The 13,294-nt window shown below is 44.3% G+C and overlaps 1 pseudogene; it reads left to right on the top strand.

The window, feature by feature from the left end:
* The first annotated feature begins 6,724 nt into the window (after positions 1-6,724).
* On the top strand, positions 6,725-7,891 carry LOC100770308 (annotated as a pseudogene).
* The last annotated feature ends 5,403 nt before the right edge of the window (positions 7,892-13,294 follow it).

Raw genomic sequence — 13,294 nt, 5'->3', positions numbered from 1 at the left:
TCGCTCAAACCCTTAAGGGAAATTTCTCTGGTGCACACATTGAAGAAAAATCAATACTCCAATGGCTGTTGTTTAGTAAGTAGGAAAAACATACAAAGTTGCCTGCATTTACAGGAAAGATGAGGTGCTGTGGGCATATGTGGGAAGGCCCAACGCAAATACGGCAAGCCAGATAATAACTGGGTAAATCTGACTTTTACCGTCATGGCCTTGTTGCCTGAGTATGGGCAGGCCATGATTAGCTGGCCTGTGAATGACCTTCTTAGACTGTGTAAACAAGGTCAAACAAGCGACATCACTGGCCTGAATGAATGAGTGATTAAAATTAGTTATTCTGCCCATGCTTTCTTCTGTGCTCTCTCTCTCTCTCTCTCTCTCTCTCTCTCTCTCTCTCTCTCTCTCTCTCTGAGACATTTCCTTTTTCTAATTCCTGTCTCTGTGACAGAGACATAGGACTGAAGACATTATCTGAATCAGTTGAAAGCTGCTCAAATCTTACAGAACCTAGACCATGCTTTTTTTTTCTACCAAGGCAAACATGATCTGCCTTGAAGAAAAGGTAAACCCTGGTTGAGCAGCTCTGAACCATGTCCTAGCTTACAAGGATTTTCTTTAGATTTCATCAAAACCTGAACAACAAAATTGTGCTGTGTGGAATAGTTCAACAGTTAAGGACATGGATCTGGCATTGCATGAGTGTGGCCCCAGCCCTGCTACTACTCTCTCAGTATTATAACTCTGCCAAGTTTGTTTGTGTCTTTCATGTCCTGCTCCTTGTCTGCCGAGCAAGGATGCAGTGGTTTGAATGAGAATTACCTCCAAAGGCTCAGATGTTTTACTACTTGGTCCCCCTTAGTAGACCTATTTGGGAAAGATCAGCAAGTTTAGCCCTGTTGGAGGATGCGTGTCACTAGGGGAGGGCTTTGAGGTTTCAAAAGGCTCGTGCCATTCCCAGTGTTCCCTCTCTACCTCCTACTTGTCAGTCAAGAAGGGAACCTGCCTTTGTGCCACCATCATGGACTCTAACCCTCTGCAACTGCAAGTCTAATTTAATGTTCTCTTTTATAAGTTGTCTTGGTCATAGCATCACAGAGATTTAAAAAACAGTGACTAAAAGTGACACAAAGGAGCACAATGGTTATGAGGATTATGGTGAAATAACATGTAAACTTTTACCATAGTATCTGCACATGATAAGGTCTCAAGAAATGAGCTGTTGTCATTATTATTTCAATTGCCAGATAACAGTCTCCATTAAGATTTCTGAAGTCACTGGGATTGGGGGCTCTTGAATGCAAGCTGCTCTTTCACAACCTAATCCAACTCAGTGACTCAATCCAGGTCCTGAGATTCAAAATAAATAAAGAAAATAAAGCTGTTTTTGCAGATAATAAAGCATTCTTTCATTACTCACGTTTTTACTGTTGATGTAGAAAGCAATTTCTCACAAAAGGAACTTAACCTTTTAAATGCACACTAAAATCTGGTCGTACAACAGCGATGTAGCTCATTGAGGGTACTTCCCCAGCATGAATGAAACCCTGGGTTTGATCCTCTGCACCAGGGGTGGGTTGCAGTAAGTACAAACAATAAGCCCACAATAATAACCCATGTGTTTGTTCATATCTTCACACTTAGTATAAAAAAGAACAAAACCGTAGCCAAATAAAGTATGTTTCTGAGGGCATGGCTGCTGTGAGTGATAGTGTTGTCAACCTGACAGGATCTGAAGTATCCTAGGAGACAGCCCCAGGCTCACCTGTGAGGGATTACTTAGCTCTGGGCATGCCTGGGAGAGACTGCTTTGATTAGGTTAACTGATGTGGGAAGACTGAACCTAAAAGTGGACGGCACCATTCTCTGAGCTTGGGGCCTATACTGTACAAAAAGGGCAAAGCCAGGTGAACAGAGGCATTCATATCTCTCTGCTTCCTGATTATGGGTATGAGGGCCAGCTGCTTCAAGTTCCCATGCCTTGACTTGCTACCACGATGGACCATGCCCTCCAACTGTGAACTGAAATGCACCTTTCTCCCTTCAGTTCTTTTCAAGGTATTTTATCACAACAGGAAAAGAAGCCAAGATAGCCCCCTTTACCTCGAACAGCGTGTGCTCTCCCAAGTCTGACTAAAACAAGCAATTGAGGTAAGTTTCCAGCCCTGCTGGCAGACAGGTGAGCAAGGTCTCAATTAATTACCCTCTTTGATTAGAACTTGAATATAGTCCTGATTGCTAAGGCTTCTTTTCATGCTCACCACATCTGTCAGAGAAAACGGTCTATATTTTCCCCCAGGAAGAATTTCTCTTTTAGGGTGTAAGCATGTGAAAACTTTGGGTATGTCAGAATCTTTCCAAAGCTGAAGGCATGCCACTTCCAGGGGAACAGCTGAAGACTGCTCACACCCACAGCCTGACTGATCTTAACCCTTAATGCTAGGAAAGTGGTGTCTCTGTAAATCAGGCGAGATTTCTACCTACTGCCTCACACCCTATGAGAAATATTTACCATCAGCCACTGCTGGCCTTTGAGCTGCTCTGTGCACGGTATAAGGGAGGAGAGCCAGGGGAACTGAAATTTAGCCGCCAACCTCTGTTGCAGAAAAGATTTATCCCTTGGAAAATGTAGGCTATCACTGCAGTGATCCACCTCTTAATGGTTTTCCGCTCGGCAGAAACTGTTGTCAGGGAGACTGTAGCGAGTTCTTGTCATGCAGAGGCCATCTTGCTGCCTGCTCACTCAGATGTCAGGGAGACTTGCTGTAGGTGACTTATTTCCACATTCCATTTATCCCAGGCTCTACTGTCACTACTATGCCACCAAGCATAAAAAAGCTCTGATCCCGTTCATTAATGGTAGATTCACAAAGTGGGCTGACTAAGTTGCAAGGAAAGTGCAGCCATCCCTCCCTGGGAGCCCATTGTTGCCACAAAATGCTGAGCTGTATCATGGTCTTCTGCCCTTCTCTGAATCCATGTGGTGCTCATGCCCACCCTACGTAGTTAGCACTTGATTGTGTACCGCCTGGTATTGTTCCCTAATTGTTTCTCCACTAGGGAAGTAATAGTTTCTTGAAGATGGCGTTCTTTTTCCTCACATAATTTCTATAATTGTAACCGCTCCCCCAAAGCCTCTATCTAGTAATTTTCTGTCCTTCGTGGTATGGACTTCAAATCAACTAAAGAGAAATAAAAATACCATCCCATCCCCAGTGAAACACTAACAGAAAAAGAAATAGTTTGGGACATAAAATGCACCACTCATGGTCGGAGACCTAGGAGAAGGCACCCCTCCCAGTTGAGAATTCACCTCCAACTCTCCCATCTGATTCATGGACAAGGTCAGAGCTTTTTATATTTGGTGGCATATTGGTGATAGCAGAGTCTGGATAAATGAGTTGTGGGAATAACTCATTTACCCAATCACCTACAGCAAGTCTCCCTGGCATCTGAGTGAGCAAAACATCCAAGTGTAGGGGGAGCCCACACTCCAGAGAGTCTCTTAACTTTTCCGGGGCCTCTCTCCTGCTCAACAGAAGCAAGAAATTTCTGGAATACTAAGAACAATTGTTCTTTAATTCTTAGCCCTGGATTAAAATCAATATTAGCAAAGGCACAAGTATGATTCGGGAACCAGTCACTTGAAATGAAATCTAGACAGTAGCTAAGTAAGACCTCTTTTTTGAAGGAATGTATCACCTCTCCCCTCATTGTAGTGAACGACCATCTTGGAATATTTACAGAAAACCAGATTTACACACATACACACACACACCTGGGCACTTTGAAAAGAGCAAACGCCACCTCATTGTGAATACCTTCTTGAATGAGCTGTGAGCCCTTCTTCAGAAAAGCTACAGTCCCAACAACCTTTATTTGACAGTCCCTAAACAAACAGGCCATGTGTGCTAAAGTGAAAACAGTGTTTGTGTCTCTTGGAACTATCAGGTTCTCACTGACAAGATTTTGAAGTTTTCTGCACTCTTTAAAAATAGGGGCCAATGGCTTCTTCAGGAAACTTATGACAAACAGAAAAGGCACCTGGAAATACTGACCCTCCTTTAAGTGTCCAGTGTTCACAAAGGATTTGTGAACAATCAGGCAGCTACCCCATTTCTGATGCCCCATCCTTGAATTCTAGTGGAATCAGATTTCAGAAGAGATGTTCTGTGCTTTTTTTTTTCCTTTTTTTTTCTTTTCTTTTTTTTTTCTTTTTGTCTTCAGAGAAGAATTCTACCACCTCCTCCCTGTTCATGGTTTATCAATGGCTGCCTTATACAATTAGCTACCTACTGAATGATCTGTGCTTTAGCGAGCTATGTCCTTATTGTTCTGGTCCATTTTCCCTTGATTCTCAGGACCAGGTAAAGGAAGAAAAGGAAATGCAAAAATCCCTTCTTTAATTTTTAATATTGCTGTATGAATATTTAAACGATGATGACTGCTGAGAGGTTAAGCCAAGAGCAGCCCTGCATGACTGGCCTAGGAAGACGACAGATCTGCCAGGCACTGCCATCCCATTGCAATCTGTTCAGTCATCCTCTTCGGTTTCTTTACTGTGTGACACTGTGCAGTGTTTGTTGATTTGCTTCTGACCTTTGCGTTAGGCTGTCAGTATCATAGATCATGTCTCTCTTTTCCAGTGCTCTGTCTACAGCATCTATGATGGGCACAGAGCCAGCAGCATTCAGCTCTCAGCAAGAGAAGCTGGGGTAAGAAGGGACAGAGGGAGGGGGTGGAGGAAGTAGGGTGGTCTCAGAGACAGGGGAGGGAGAGGCCACCAATGGTGTCCATCCTCAGTCTGCTCCTGCTCTTGGTAGCCTTCCTTCCCTATATGTCCTTGGTCCCAGACCTACCATGACAATAGACTCCCGGAAGAACCTGGAAGAGCCTAATTAGCATTACTGACCCCAACACAGAGCCTTCTTTGCTTTGGCTAGAATCTTCAGTGAAGACAAGGAAATTTCCTGTGTCCCCACTTAACAGAGGCTGACTGCAGGACTTGGATAGGACCAGTCTCCTGCCTCAGCTCCATTCCCAATTTTGGTCCAGCTGAAGCTGTGTTCATTAAGCGGAATCTTCCTGTATATATATATATATATATGAGAGAGAGAGAGATTCATTCCATAACTTCTGTGACTCTAGAGAACCCTGACTAATACAGGTGCTATCTATATTTCCACCTGTCTCTCTATACCAGATCACACACAAGTAATTGGCTATACCTGTGAACTGTCTGCCCTTGTATCAAGGCTCATCTCGCGCTAGTTAGCATTATTTTGAGAGGAAGTGGATCAAATCATTATGTGATACACAATTTGACTTTTCATTGAATTGTTTTATGGTAGGGAGGCAGCCTAACATTCATTTTACAAGCATAAAGTCCTATAAGCACACAAATAGGGTGGGCACAGTTATGCCCATTCTATAGCAATGTTATTTATTTCCACAGATGATAAATGCTAGAAGTTAGGCATGGCTCTGACTACAAAATTCCTACTGGGAATTTGTCACCAAGACAGAAAGAAACAAAGTGGGAGGGACTCAAATATTTATCACCCAAAAAACAAAGAACTGTTCATCTATCCACAAATCCCAAACCCTCTGACCTATTAGTGAGTGCATTTGTTTCCAAGGGCCTCTGCAGCAAGGATGGGTGTCTTTAAAGCCAGACACAGCCTGGCAGTTATGGAGGGTCAAAATCCAAAACGAAGTTATCTGTGGGTTTGGCTCCTTCTGAGAGCCCAAAGGGAAGGATTTATTACAGACCTTTCTCCTTAGTTTATAGGTAACTGTCTCCAAAGTCACATAGCGCCCTTCTTGTCTGTGTCCATGCTTCCCATTTTAACTAAAGGCTGGGATTACCAAGAAAATTGAGCTCCCCTCTTGAGGTTCCCACTTTCCTTAATAAAATAACTTAAGAATGGAGTCCAAAGAAAGCTGGAGCTGGGTTTAATGGTGCACAACTTTAACCCCAACTCAGGAGGCAGAGGCAGAAGCATTTTTGTGAGTTTGAGACCAGCCTGATCTGCATAGCAAGCTCTAGGCCAGCCAGGGCTTTCTTTTACTTGTCAAAAGAAAGCAAGCTCTCTCAAGGACACTTTTTAGAGTTTAAAAGGAAAACCCCAGGGTATGCAGCTGTAGATGTCAGCTGCTGCCTAGAAAAGGAAGAGAAAGAACCAATCCATTTGAGTTAAGCTAGCATGGAGAACAGTCACATGGGATTTACGAAGCTTCTCGGTTAAAGTTCCATAAGATTAACACCTGCCAGAGGGACAGGTGTTAATCCCAAAGATGTGAGGAGAAAGACCACAAGACAAATCATGGCCAAATTAATTAAAGCAAGCAATTAACTAAAGCAAGCTTTTTTATTCATGTACACAGGCTTTCTCTCCCTAAAAACAGGGTTCAAGACATCAGCATTGGATGTGAGGAAGACAAGACCCCCTTCAGGAGCAGGGGGTTGCAGGAACAGAACATAAGCATAAGTTAGTCATGCCATCTTAAAACAAAGACATGAATTCAGGTGGTCATAACAAGATAGTTATTAACAACAGGTAGTCATAACAAAGTAGTCATAAAAACCCTTTGAAACAAAGGTAGGATTGAAAGATGGTTATAATAGTTGTTTAAAACAAAGAGAGCGGACTCTCTATCCCTCGTGGGTTCCTGTTCAGCACCCAGCGGTGTGGAGAGCCGGGAGCCTATCCAGGCCTCCGAGGCGAAAATGGTGGACTACAGCATTTGGGATCACATCGAGGTGTCGGACGATGAGGATGAGACGCACCCCAACATCGACACGGCCAGCCTCTTCCGCTGGCGGCACAAGGCCCGAGTGGAGCGCGTGGAGCAGTTTCAGAAGGAGAAGGACGAACTGGACCGATGCTGCCGTGAATGCAAGCAAAAGGTAGCCGAGCGCCAACACAAGCTGAGGGAGCTGGAAGTGGCTGAAGGCAGTGGCCAGGTGGAGCTTGAGCGGCCGCGAGCCGAGCCACAGCAGCAATGCAAGGAGGAGCAAAGCTGGAAGCAGAAGCTGGGGGACACGCCCAAGAAGAGCATGCCCTGGAATGTGGACACCCTCAGCAAGGACGGCTTCAGCAAGAGCACGGTCAATACCAAGCCTGAGAAGGCAGAGGAAGACTCAGAGGAGGCAAGAGAGCAGAAACACAAGGCCTGCGTTGAAAAGTACGAGAAACAGAGCAAGCATTTCGGCATGCTCCACCGCTGGTATGACAGGCAGAAGTACCTGTCAGACAATGTCCACCTGGTGTGTGAGGAGACCGCCAACTACCTGGTTATCTGGTGCATTGACCTGGAAGTGGAGGAGAAATGTGCACTGATGGAGCAGGTAGCTCACCAGACCATGGTGATGCAGTTTATTCTGGAGCTGGCCAAGAGTCTGAAGGTCGATCCCCGCGCCTGCTTCCGGCAGTTTTTTACCAAGATCAAAACCAACAGTACATGAAGGGCTTGTTTTTCATCAAGATCAAGCCAACAGTACATGGAAGGCTTCAAATACGAACTGGAGGCCTTTAGGGAGCGTTTCGGGGCCATGCCAAGCTGCACATAGAGAAGGCCATGAAGGAGTACGAGGAGGAGGAGCACAAGAAGAGGCTGGGCCCTGGTGGCCTGGACCCCGTGGAGGTCTCTGAGTCCCTGCCTGAGGAGCTGCAGAAGTGCTTTGATGTGAAGGACGTGCAAATGCTGCAAGATGCCATCAGCAAGATGGATCCCACTGATGCCAAATATCACATGCAGCGTTACATCGATTCTGGGCTCTGGGTCCCCAGCTCCAAGTCTGGTGAGGCCAAGGAGTGGGGAGGAGGCGGGCCCTGGGGACCCATTGCCGGAAGCCGTCCCCAAAGCCGGCAACAAGAAAGACTTCAGTGCATGACCTGCCCCGGCCACTGCCAGCAGCCTGCAGGCTTCTATGGGTCCTTCTCCAGAAAAGGAAACCTAGACACCATGTTCCTAGCTCCTGACTTCCTTCACTTCTGCTGCCCCTTACATCCCGGCCCATGGCTTGCCCCGTGTTCCCTCTCTTCCAGCCTGTCCCCAGCACTCATCAGACTTTCTGCTTCGGGTTGAGGGGCTCCACTGTCTGCAGCCCCTGCCCCCCAATCAGCATTATGCCAAAGTCCTGGGGGACTGGGGAGGGGCAGCAGTTGCCAGGTTGATTCACTGGGTTGAGGATACACATGTTCCCTAACGGGCAGGGTCTGTCCGTATGGGTCTGTGATCACTGTTTTTCTCCTGTCTAGCTTTCTGTCCTGCAACTGGTGCCAATGTCTAATAAACAGTTCCAGGTGCAGAGAGAGAGAGAGAGAGAGAGAGAGAGAGAGAGAGAGAGAGAGAGAGAGAGAGAGAGGGTTGCCATTTCCTGGAATAGGCATAGCAGAACTGTTATGCCCAGTTCTCAGGACCCCAAAAGAACCACCGCCAAGGAGACAACTTACCGAATGCAAAGACAAAGGTTTCTTTATTATCAAGCCACTCAGCAGGGATTCACCCACTCAGGAGCAAGTGGAATGTTGCTTACAGCTAAAGGGGTTGGGGGTAAAAGGAAAAGACCATAAGTTTAAAAGCCTCAAGATTACAAAGCTTCTGTGGTTGCATAGGATAAACAATAACTATGTTTTTTAAGCAGGACACAATTGAGCAGGATATTGTAGGGTTATGGGCTTGTTAATTATCTCCTGGACCAGGGATTTTTATAACTGTGAATTGGGGGCTATCTAGTTTTTTTAGAACAAAGGAATGTTGACACAGACAGTGGTGTGTTATCTGGTTTTAGGTCTCTAGGCACATGCTCAGTCCTTTGTTTAGCCTTATCTGTTGGGCTGCCCTTAGAGAGCTGAGAGGAGCTTGAAATTTTCCTTTTTCCTATATGGGCTTTGTAGTATAAGTTTTTAGACTTTTATTAATTTTTCTTATTTCAAGAACCATTTGTAGTTATGGTTACAGGTTGGGCATAGCCCCAGCCTTGAGAAAGAGAGTCTTAATCACAAACAGGAATGAACCAAGTTTGTCTTTACTATAAGACAGCTTTTAAGACCAAGATGGTAGCAGGCTGGTTCATCACTGGAACTCTGGAAAGGAAGAGCACTTTTCTCTTTAAAGAGGTAATTATTCCTCATCTCTTAAGCTGACTTCAGCAGATCTGAGTACTTGAGGGGGCATTCTTTAGCCAGATGATTGACCTGCCTAGCTGGACTGTTAGGTCTCTCCCAGGCCAAAGGTATCATTTTCTTGACAAAAGGAAATAGTTTTCCCTCAATAGGCCTTGACTGCTAGTGTGACAGTAGTCAATAATAATAATAAAGATAAAGAGCAGTGAGACTGGATTAGGACTCATCCTCATTCACCTTAACCAGATCACCTCTGAATGGGCTCTCCTGGCAGGTACTGGGTGTCAATGGACCAATTTTGTTGGGACACAGTTGAACCCAAATCCATGATCAAGCTAAAACACTCCTTACATGGGTCCTCCTTGCACCCCTCTTCATGGTCTTAAACTCAGGGCCAGAGAAACATGAAGCAATAAAGGTGTGAGCATCTTCCACCTTTCCCTGCTGCTGCCCAGGACTGGTTATAGGGTGCATGTACCAGTGCGCTGCCTTCTTCAGCACCATGAAGGGCACAAAGCTACTCTACTCTTTCCTCCCCAACCCTCCACCAAGGCCCCCTGCCATTGAGCTGTCCCTGCCACCCCTAGCTCCTGCCTTACTGCTCCAGCCTGGCCAACCTTCACAGAGTAGCCTCCCAGACTTGGAGCTGGGGACCCAGAGCCCAGAATCGATGTAACGCTGCATGTGCTATTTGGCATCAGTGGGATCCATCTTGCTGATGGCATCTTGCAGCATTTGCACGTCCTTCACATCAAAGCACTTCTGCAGCTCCTCAGGCTGTGATTTCCTCAGGAGTGATTTCCATGCCTCCCGTTCACAGTGACACCTAAACTCCTGATATCTAAACCAATGACATTTGTTTTCTCTAAGATTTAGTTGCACTGTACAGGTGTAAATATTTCCAAGCAAAATGTGTAGATGAAAAAAAAATGTAATTGCTATTCTTCACACAACAGGAGCAAATTAACAAGTAGCAGGAGATAGTTTTGTTATTCTGGTAAGATGCAGGCAAAACTTATGATCATGGCAATAACAATAGTTTTGTTGATTTATTTTTAGCTACATTTAGACTGTTTGCTAATTCCTGATATGGTCCAGTTTCCTCTTCATATAATATAACTTTATACATTTTGCTTTTGTATTTTTTATTTTTATTTTTACATTTCTACATTTTCTGAGACAAGGTCTAACCATGGCTAGCCAGGAACTCACAGAGATCTTCCTGCCTCAAGTGCTGGCATTAAAGGTATGAGCCACCATGTCAGTCCTCCTTAGTTTTTAATGCATATTACCATAATTCTGAATGGAGGAGTGTCTGTATTTTTGTATATTTTAAACTCGAAGATGCTAAAGTTCAAAGGCATTAAAAAATGTGCCCCAAGGCATATAATCAGTGATAAAAAAGGAAATTAAACCAAGCATAGCCTATAACCCTTGGCAACTACTGAAGCTGACATTAACTCTCTTTCTCTGTGCTCCTATAACAGAGTGTCATGGATTGGGTCTTTGACGAAGGATTGAAATTTATCAGTTATAGAGGTCCAAGATCAAAGTTCCCTAATTAATCTGTTTTAGTCTCATTGCTGCACATTCTATTCATACCTTGTGGGTAGTGATCTCCTGAACCCATATTTAATTTTAGCTCATAGAACAGGGCACAGTAAAACACGTGGAGCCTCCACAGTGGCATGAAGTAGCTGAACCAGTAACTGGTTTTTGAAAAGCAAGCACACTAGGTAGGGAGTCCCTTGCTGTGTTATTCCTCATATGAGGGTTCTGTTCTTCTAGTGCTCAAATTTTGGCCTCACATTCTCGTATAACTGCTGAATTCATATGGAGAAATGTGATCCTGTAATATTGTACTTATTGGGGTTTGGAGGAAGGCGATACTCAGGAGAGTCAACATTTATATTACAGGAACTAGAAACTTGTGTGTCGAGTTCACCAAATGTGTTTTCTCAAAATGGAGTCATCCCGGCTCAGCTCATCTTTGGGTAGAAAAGACTGTGTTTTCCACAATTCTTAGTCTCGTTAATACAAGGATTTAGAAATGGATTCAGCAGGAAGTGCAGGAGCAATTTTGTTAGCGTTTGAGAGAAAAACAACAGGGAAGGCAAGCTACAAGAGATGAAAAGAGGAAGAAAGAACGTGTGGTCTATTTAGCAGTGGCTATCATCCAAGTCTCCACGTGGTGGACAAACAGCAAATTGGTGGAAATAGGAGTGGGGAGTATCAGAGACTGGATGGGAGGCCCAGAGTGTTAGGGAGAGCATGCCCAGGCTTTGGTTAGAGAAGGAAGAGAAGGGAAAACTCTGGTTTTCTAACTGAGAAAAGCAGGCCAGCTCTGCAATGGCTACTTCAAGGAAGATCTGCAAGCAATTGCATAAAGTTTTTGGAAAGAGTAAGTACATTAGCTCTGTAGGGGATAATTATTCCTCCCCTCCCCTTGGCACTTCTTCAGGAGAATCAGCCTTCCTGAGAGAAAGGGGGCGGGGCTTGTCTCCTAGACCTATGATTGGCTGTCTCAACTGGACTAATTCTCAAATGAAGAGGAAATAGTATGTAATGCTGTAATCTTTGGAGTAGGTCAGAATGTCATGTCTCCACCCAGGGCCAAAGGTAAATTCCATTCTTTGGATCAGGAGGAAGTAGTTTTCTTTTATTGGATTCAACAAAACCCTGATAACTCCACCTTTCTGTGTGGGATTTTAAACCCTAAGGAGAGGCAAACTGATGCTTAAGTATTATCAGGGGAATGAGAGGAGGGTCCAACCTTGAGATGGTTGTCTATCCAAGACTACTGAACATTACTTTTCCTGCAGATTTTTCTGGAAGCATCATGACCAAAAAGCAAGTTGGAGAGGGAAGGGTTTATTGGCTTACACTTCCACATTGTAATCCATCACTGAAGGAAGTCAGGACAGGAGCTCAAATGGAGTAGGGACCTGGAGGCAGGAGCTGATGCAGAGGAGTGCTGCTTACTGGCTTGTTTCTATGGTTTGTTTAGCCTGCTTTTTTATAGAACCCAGGACCACCAGCCCAGGGATGGCATCGCCCACCATGGGTTGGGCCCTCCCACATTGATCACTAATTAACAAAATGCTCTACAGACTTGCCTACAGCTGAATGGAGGCATTTTCTCTATTGAGGCTCCCTCTTCTCAGATGACTATAGGTTGTATCAAGTTGACATAAATCTAGCCAACAAACTACCTTTGATTACAGTTTTGGCTGCTCCACTCCTTTTACCAATACTCTGTCAAACAGTAGAAGAAACATTTCACAAACTTATCCTGCCATGGCTCTGCCCCACAGTTTTGACTCAATGTCACTGCATAGAGAATGAAAATATCAACTAAATTTGGACAAGAAATCCAATGTCTAGATTTATAAGTCAATAGATACTTGTTTGCTTACTAAACAAATATAATAAATTTGTCGGTCTATTAAACAAAAGCAATAATTCAGATTTGGCAGGTAATTATTATCTACCATATACATCGCATATTTAAGATATGATTACTGAAGCATATATACATATATATATATGTATATGTATACATATATATGTATACATATATATACATATATATATATGTAAGTCTCACACTGTAGCTTAGACTGGCTTTGAACTCATGACAATTATCCTGTCTCAGCTTCCCAGCTCCTGGGATTATAAATGTGCCATGCCCAGCTACAGTTCTTTTTCTATGGGTGAATAACATTTACGTACATCAATGTGCATACATATGTATATTTGTCCTCTTCTGCACCTAGCTGTTGATATATATTTAGGTTGTTTTTATATCTTTTAGTGTACAAAATGTTTCCACATACAGGTTTAAATGAGAAAGGCCCCCAGGGTGTGGAACTGTTTGGGGAAGGATTAGGAGGTAACCCTTGTTGGAGTAGATGTGTCCCTGGGAGTGGACTTTGAGGTTTCAATGGCTTCCTGTTTAGGCTGTGATTTTGGGTGTGCTGGGTAGGGGTAGGGGTTGTTACAGAAGTCTTCCTTGTCCCTCTTTCTCAACTGTGTGTCTGCAGTCATCGGTGTCTCTGTCAGAGGAGCTTCCTTGCTCTTTACAGTCAGTGGAATCATGCATCATGGGTTTCCACATGGTTTCTGGTGACAGCACAGACCAGGACCCTGGCCCCAGCTGCAGTAGGACC

The sequence above is a fragment of the Cricetulus griseus genome, chromosome 6 (genome assembly GCF_003668045.3).
Source record: "Cricetulus griseus strain 17A/GY chromosome 6, alternate assembly CriGri-PICRH-1.0, whole genome shotgun sequence".
Classification (NCBI taxonomy): Eukaryota; Metazoa; Chordata; class Mammalia; order Rodentia; family Cricetidae; genus Cricetulus; species Cricetulus griseus.
This window is presented reverse-complemented; position numbering and strand designations above follow the sequence as displayed.